This window comes from Henckelia pumila, chromosome 2 (assembly GCF_033568475.1).
Source record: "Henckelia pumila isolate YLH828 chromosome 2, ASM3356847v2, whole genome shotgun sequence".
NCBI lineage: Eukaryota > Viridiplantae > Streptophyta > Magnoliopsida > Lamiales > Gesneriaceae > Henckelia > Henckelia pumila.
Genome location: NC_133121.1, coordinates 51,627,919 through 51,635,556, shown reverse-complemented (window position 1 = coordinate 51,635,556; position 7,638 = coordinate 51,627,919). Strand labels below are relative to the sequence as shown.

Here is a 7,638-nt window from a genome sequence, read left to right as displayed (position 1 = left end):
TTTTCCAAAAGTATTCATTTTTATGTTAAACTTATTAGTTTGTTTTTCAAAAGTGTTGTATCTAACGTATGCGTATTCTGCACAAAACGACGGGCTGCCACTCAGAACCACTCAAAACTAATATTTTTGACAAAATATAATACTTTTTATTAAAAGAGTAATAAATTTCACAAAAAAAACTAATATTTTTTTATGTCAAGTTAACATACTTTAGAAGTAATATTTTTAATAGAACACTAATACTTTTGATCGAAAAAATAATATTTTCAGAGAAAAAATAATACTTTATTTTATATTCAATCATTTTGATTATAAATATTATTAGCATGTTGTATGGAGTTAGTGTTTCTATAGTAAGTAGAAATTATTAGAATGTCATTAAGTCGTCAAAGTATTCTCAATTTTTTTAGAAGTACTACTTTGACTTTATATTCAAACCCAGCAATATCATAATATTAGCAAAAAAAATAAATAAATAAAAGTGAATACTAGACTTCCTACCTTCAACATTATCAGAATATTCAAACAGAGAAATGGCACATGAAGCAAATTTGTGACTCTATCAAATACAAGGAACATGGTGAAAAATGATAGCTTATCTGCATTCTGTCTCCGACATAGGGACGGTCTTGACTCGATATTTATCTGCATCCTCAGGTCTATCACGACGTTCTTCCTCCAGTTCGTTAAGTTCTTAAAAAAATAAGGTGATGAACAAGACACCTACATTATAAGTTGAAGTTTAAACTACTACATTATAAGTTGAAGCTTAAAAAAATTACAAGCAAATAAAACCGCCTCAACCATATATATGTTTTGCGTAAGATGGTTCTAGACTCATTAACTCTACCATAACGGTGTTATGAATAGCAGATAAGAAAAGAATAAAAGAGATAGAGTTTTAGAGGAATATAACTAATTTATTCAAAATAAGAAAAAGCTATTTAAATAGGCAATACAGATCTCAAGCAAATAACAAGAATGCTGAAAATACGAAACTAACTCCTAGAATATTGGAGAGAAGGATTGTTGTAGAATAGGACTCTTAACAACTAAAAAATAACTAACAAACCCTCCCTTAAACTGATATTAGTGTCTGACATCAGTTTAAACTAAGAACTTTCAGTCGTGCCAACTCCAAGCATCTGCCTTAACTTCTGAAATGCTGCAAATTTGAGACCCTTTGTGAATATGTCTGCGATTTGATCTTCACTCTTGCAATAGACCAGATCAATTGCTTCATTACTTGTACGATCTCTCAAGAAATGATAACGGACATCAATATGTTTACTTCTCCCATGCAAAACAGGATTTTTGGAAAGCTTTATGGTTGAGCTGTTGTCACAATAAATAAGAGTCGGCCCTTTTTGCTCGAAATGAACTGCATGAAGAAGCTTTCTCAGCCATATGGCTTGACAAACACATGCTGATGCGGCGACGAGTTCTGCTTCTGTTGTGGATAGAGTGACAATGGGTTGTTTTCGAGATGACCATGAGATAGCTCCTGAACCCATTTGAAGACATAACCAGATGTGCTTTTCCTATCATCTTGGTCACCAGCATAGTCGCTATCCATAAAGCCAATCATATCTGACCTTTCTCCCTTTTTGTAAAAAATTCCATATTCTCTTGTTCCTTGCAAATATCTAAGAATTCTTTTGGCTGCTTGAAGATGCATTTCCTTCGGACTTTCCATGAATCTGCAAATAAGACTTACAGCATACATGATATCCGGCCTTGTAGCTGTGAGATACATCAAGCTTCCCACAATTTGCTTGTATATAGTGCTGTCAATACTTTTTCCTTTTTCATATTTCACCAACTTCAAACATGTCTCTATTGGTGTGCAAACAGGATTGCAGTCCTCCATCTGAAACCTCTTTAAGATCTCTTGCACATACATCTTTTGAAAAATAAAAATTCCTTCATCTGATTGAATAACCTCTATACCCAGAAAATAATGCATTCTTCCAAGGTCAGACATGTCAAATTCAGCCATCATGAACCTTTTAAACTTATCAAACATGGTCTGATCGTTTCCAGTAAATAACAAATCATCGACATACAAAGAGACCAGCAACAATTTCCCATCATTTTCAACTTTCACAAAGAAGGTATACTCATAAGGACATTTCTGAAAACCTTCTTTGAGAAAGTATGTTTCTATACGACTATACCAAGCTCGTGGAGCTTGTTTAAGTCCGTATAAAGCCTTTTTTAATTTATATACTTTCTGCTCTTGACCATTCTTAACATAACCAGGAGGTTGTTTAACAAATACCTTCTCATTCAAATCTCCATGCAGGAATGCTGCCTTGACATCTAACTGGAAAATCGGCCAAGAATTTTGTGCAGCCAACGCGATCACCATTCTGATTGTGTCATGCCTAGCAACTGGAGCGAATACCTCTTTGTAATGAATGCCGAACTCCTGTTTGTATCCTTTTGCTACCAAGCGTGCTTTGCATTTGTCAACTTCACCATTCTCTTTCAATTTTGTCTTGTAAACCCACTTCACATCAATTGTTCTCTGCCCCCTTGGAAGATCAGTCAGCTCCCAAGTGTTGTTTCTTTCAATGGCAGCAATTTCATCATCAATTTCTTTCCTTCATTTTGATTGTTTAGCTGCCTCTTCAAAAACTACAGGATCACAATCTGCAAAAAGATCAAAATACATAAATGGGTCTTCAGATTGGTTGATCCCAGACACTTCATAATTCTTCATCCATGCAGGCCCTCTTCTTATACGTGGTGATTATGGTTCTGCTTCAACCTCAGGTGCATTTTGAACTACTGCTTCTTCATGAAGTGGTCGTGAATTATTCCCAACTTGCAGCTCTAAATATTTTCCATCAAAGTCTGCTGCAACATTCTGTTGAACTTCAACTGTATCCCAATGCCAGAAATTTTCTTCATCAAAAATTACATCGCGACTAATGACAATATTCTTAGTACTAGGATTATACAATTTGAAAGCTTTAGTACAATCACTAACACCAAGAAATATGCATTTCTCGCCTTTGTCATCTAACTTCTTCCGCTTTGGGTCAGGAACATGGGCGTAAGCAATACACCCAAAAATTTTGAAATGGCTGATATCAGGTTTTCTTCTGCTCCATGCCTCTTCTGGTGTCATATTCTGAACGGAAAAAGTTGGACTCCTATTCAGAATATGAATGCTCCAATTGATAGCTTCTGGCCAAAACTTCTTTGGAACTTTGCTTTGTTGCAATAGACTTCTCACCATGTTAAATATGGTTCGATTCTTTCTTTCAGAAACGCCATTCTGCTGTGGTGTATAGACTGTTATCAGTTGCCTTTTAATGTCTTGCTCTTCACAAAAAATTGAAAATTCATGCAAATTATATTCTCCTCCACGATCAGTTCGCAGCACTTGAATTGATTCCCCTGTTTCTTTTTCAACCAGTGCTTTATAGCTTTTAAAAACTGTTAAAGCTTCAGATTTTTCTTGCAAGAAGTAAACCCAAGTTTTTCTACTCAAGTCATCAATGAAGGTGATAACGTATCGTTTACCTCCATTAGAAATGGGATTAATTGGCCCGCAAATATCAGAGTGCACAATCTCCAATGGTTTTCTCGCTCTCTCAGATTTTCCTTTTGGAAATGGTTCTCAATGTTGTTTGCTGAGAACACATTCCTCACAAACATATTTTGGACAAGAGAAATGTGGAAGACCAGCTACCATATTTTTCTGCTGAAGTGTTTGTAAACCTCCAAGGCTGAGATGACCATAACGAAAATGTCACAGCTGCACTTGATCAGTCGAACTAGCTGCAAAACAAGATTGAGTAGAGTGGTTGAGGTAGAGAGGAAACATTCGATTTGCTGTCATAGCAACTTGAGCGATTAATCCCAATTTGTCATCTAGAATTCGACACACGCCGTTTCTAATGGTGATCTCGTAGCCCTTCTCTTGAAGCTGACCAATACTTAACAAATTGGTCTGTAAATCTGTGACGAAAAGGACATTAGGCATGGTTTGAGCAACATTCCTTTTAGTTAGTAAAGTTACCTGCCCTTTTCCAATTACAGAGACTGTAGAATTGTCTCCAAATTTCACATTATCTCTGAAGGATTCATCAAGAATGGAAAACACAGACTTGTCTCCACTCATGTGGTTACTGCACCCGGTGTCCAAATACCACAAGTTCTTGTTGGTCGACTCTCTTTCATGACAAACCATCAGCAATGAGATTTCTCCAACGTCATTTCCCTCATTTTCTGCAAAATTGGACGCTTCACTATGTGCATTTGACAGATTCGATGGACATTCTGATTTGTAATGACCATACTCGTGACATCTATAACATTCGACATTCGTCTTGTCTACTGACTTGGGCCGATAACCACCTCGTCCTCTTCCTCTATCTTGATGTTGGTTTTGTTGATGTTGATTCTGTTGATAACCATAGTTTCCTCTGCCTCGCCCTCTGCCATACCCTCTACCTCGGCCTCTGTTGTTGTTGTTTGATCCACGTCCTCCACTTCCTTGGTTCGAATATTCTGATGAGACTTTCAATGCCAACTCCGCATTGTCTTGCTGCAGCAATTTTGTTTCTTGAACTAATAATGAACCTTGCAATTCATCAATGGATAAAAGATCAATATTTTTTGATTCCTCAATTGCACAAACCACATAATTAAACTTTGGTGTAAATGAGCGGAGAATTTTTTCTACTACAGCCACATCCTCAATTTTCTCCCCAAAAGCTCTCATATTTCCGACAATGGCCATCGTTCTTGAGAAGAAATCAGAAACTAACTCTCCAGATTTCATTCGGTAAGTTTCGAACTCGGTACAAAGTGCTTGAAGCTGTTGCCTCTTTGCTCTAGCCGATCCTTGGAATTTCTTTTTCATTGAATCCCAAATTTCCTTTGCAGTGTCTTTGCAAAGGATAGTTTCCATGATTGAGCGATCAATCACTTGGAAAAGGTAGTTCTTTGCCTTGAGATCCTTCAGTTTCAAAGCTTCTGTTTCTGATTTCTATGCATCCGTTGGTGTTGTGCCCTCAGCCACCTCTGGTATTCCCTCAGAAACCACCTGCTAGTATTTCTTAGATCTGAGAAAGTTTTCCATCAACATACTCCAATGATCATAGTGACCATCAAAGCGGGGAATTGCGGGTTGTACAAAATTATCAGAGGCCATTCACTTTTTTTTTTTTTAATCTGTCGTCTCTCTGATACCACTGTTATGAACAGCAGATAAGAAAAAAATAAAAGAGATAGAGTTTTAGAGGAATAAAACTAATTTATTCAAAATAAGGAAAAGCTATTTAAATAGGCAATACAGATCTCAAGGAAATAACAAGAATGCTTAAAATACGAAACTAACTCCTAGAATATTGGAGAGAAGGATTGCTGTAGAATAGGACTCTTAACAACTAAAAAATACCTAACAAACGGTGAGTGTCAAAACACGTCTCAAGTCTGAGGTTCTGCTCATTTACAAGCACTTGCGAGAAATATGGACCGAACTAACTTTGTGGCTGGAGCAAAGTGCATCCCTGAATTACGAACTGAAGCGTCGATTCGCTTCACTGTGCGGAATTCATTCCAAGGAGAGATTTTGAACATGAAACAGGAAAAAAACAAGGTTAGAGAGGAACTAGAGACATGACTAGAACATGTGAGTGTGCTTAAAATTGAAATCGAAAAGACACTTGGAAAATTAAACGAGGACTTCGACATTCCTAGCGATCAACCGCAACTGAAACATAATATGAGCATATCTCGAATGACTTTACTTGATTTCCTAGTCCAAAATAATTTGAAAACGTCAAATCAATAAACGTTACACTAGTGAAAGTAGAAGGCTTATGATACTGCATACAATCACTTTAAGCATATATAGTAGACGACTTTCACATGGCTGTGATCTAGAGATCATAACGCATCGTATCCATTAAAGATGAATTCATTGATATATGCTTCATGTCTTAAAATGGCCACGATTCAGACATAGAAAGTGAAACGTAGAAGAAACTTCACAAAGTTGAGGAAGTGTTCAGATCTACTTAACCATACATGAAATTATTTCAGCACTAAAAGAATAGACATCACAAAATTTAACAAAAAGAGAAGCTTGAAACTCCAGCAAACCAACCATTAATCTTGATAAATTAATCAGATCCCAGAAAACTAGGCCATTTTCACAAGCGATATTATACTCCATCTTGCTAATGAAAATTCGAATCCTTCAAGGAGGTTTGGTTCGAAATCCAGCTAAACAACAATGCCAAGAAAATGAGAACAAACCAGAAAAATTCCACTCCAATGACATCTAACTATTGACCGAAATAAATATAATCATCAGATCATGCACTCATGACGGCCCAACTGGAAAGAAAAAGAAACACACACTCAACAAATTAGAAGCTGGAAATTTGTGGTTGCATAAACTAAAAGAGATCAGATCATCAAAATTAAGGTTGTTGGTGGAGATTGTTGGAAGAACGTGTCTCAAAGTTGGCCTGTTGAGAACACAAGAAGGACAAAAAATTTCAAGCATATAGTGGACCGAACGGTTGCTCAAATACAGAGGGAAAAACGGTAGAAATTATATTGCTGGATGGCAAAAGGTAACTGGGAAAATCGTGACACATATAAAAAGATGGATTTTTCCAGAAAGAATACAAGATATTTTATTCAATCAAGACACGCATATAGAAGAAAACAAACAGATAGATATAGGAATTTCAAGAGATACACGAGAGTTGAGAGATTTGAGTAGGAGGTTCGCCTTTCGGTAGTAAATTATTGAGTGTTATTCATATTTTTTCAATTGCACACACACAAACAAATATGGCTCGGGTGATTAGAAATCAAGAATTACCATTTGGCAACATTAAAGAGTTTGTTGAAGAAGGAATCGAGCATAACAAAGCACCTCAATTCAGAGCCTAATTATGATTAACGCAGCAAATATTTTGCTTTTTCGGGAAAAATAAACGTGAATAGCGATACTTTGATTTATATCCGGAGAAGGAAAGTAATCAAAAATTGTCCAGACGGATTGAATATACTCCCAAAAATTAATCTTCTACCTTTTCTCTTCCTCTGCATTGTTCAAGAAATACACCACAATGAATCGCTCGATGATAAAAATCCCTGTGGAAGAAAGAAAAATCATACCGACCGACAGGGACCGATGCAGGACTCCATTTTCGGGGGCCGCGTTTGGATACAAAATGACGAAAATAATTATTCAAAAAAAAAACTTTCAATAACATAAATATAATTTTTTTAAAAAATAAATATATATAATACCTAAATTTAATATTAAATTTTTTTCCAAAAAAAGAAAGTCAAATGTTCTTTAAAAGATATTATGAATTATATTTCAAAATCCATCGTTGTACATACTAGAGTTTGTTGTCTTTATATATTTTATAATTTTTTTTTTCATCTAACCAATAAAAATATGTTAAGCCAGAGCCACAATCTCAATTCACATATATGTTTCATTCTATATATTAGCAAAATAACAACAATAAAAAAGTAATATGTAAATATTCATTCAATGAATTGAGCTTTAATTTTTTATTTTGCAGGCACAAGTGAATACATGACTTTGATTTTTGTCCAAGTCGATGAGTAAGTTTTCCAATTAAAAAA

The 7,638-nt window shown here is 35.5% G+C and overlaps 1 long non-coding RNA gene across 1 annotated transcript; it reads right to left on the bottom strand.

Annotated features, from left to right (window-relative positions):
• Positions 1-445: 445 nt before the first annotated feature.
• Positions 446-7,159, bottom strand: LOC140877080 (uncharacterized). Its single transcript, XR_012149229.1, has 3 exons — positions 7,068-7,159; positions 5,417-5,561; positions 446-723 (listed from the first exon to the last, which is right to left on the bottom strand). It is a non-coding gene; the product is annotated as an uncharacterized lncRNA (long non-coding RNA).
• Positions 7,160-7,638: the final 479 nt, after the last annotated feature.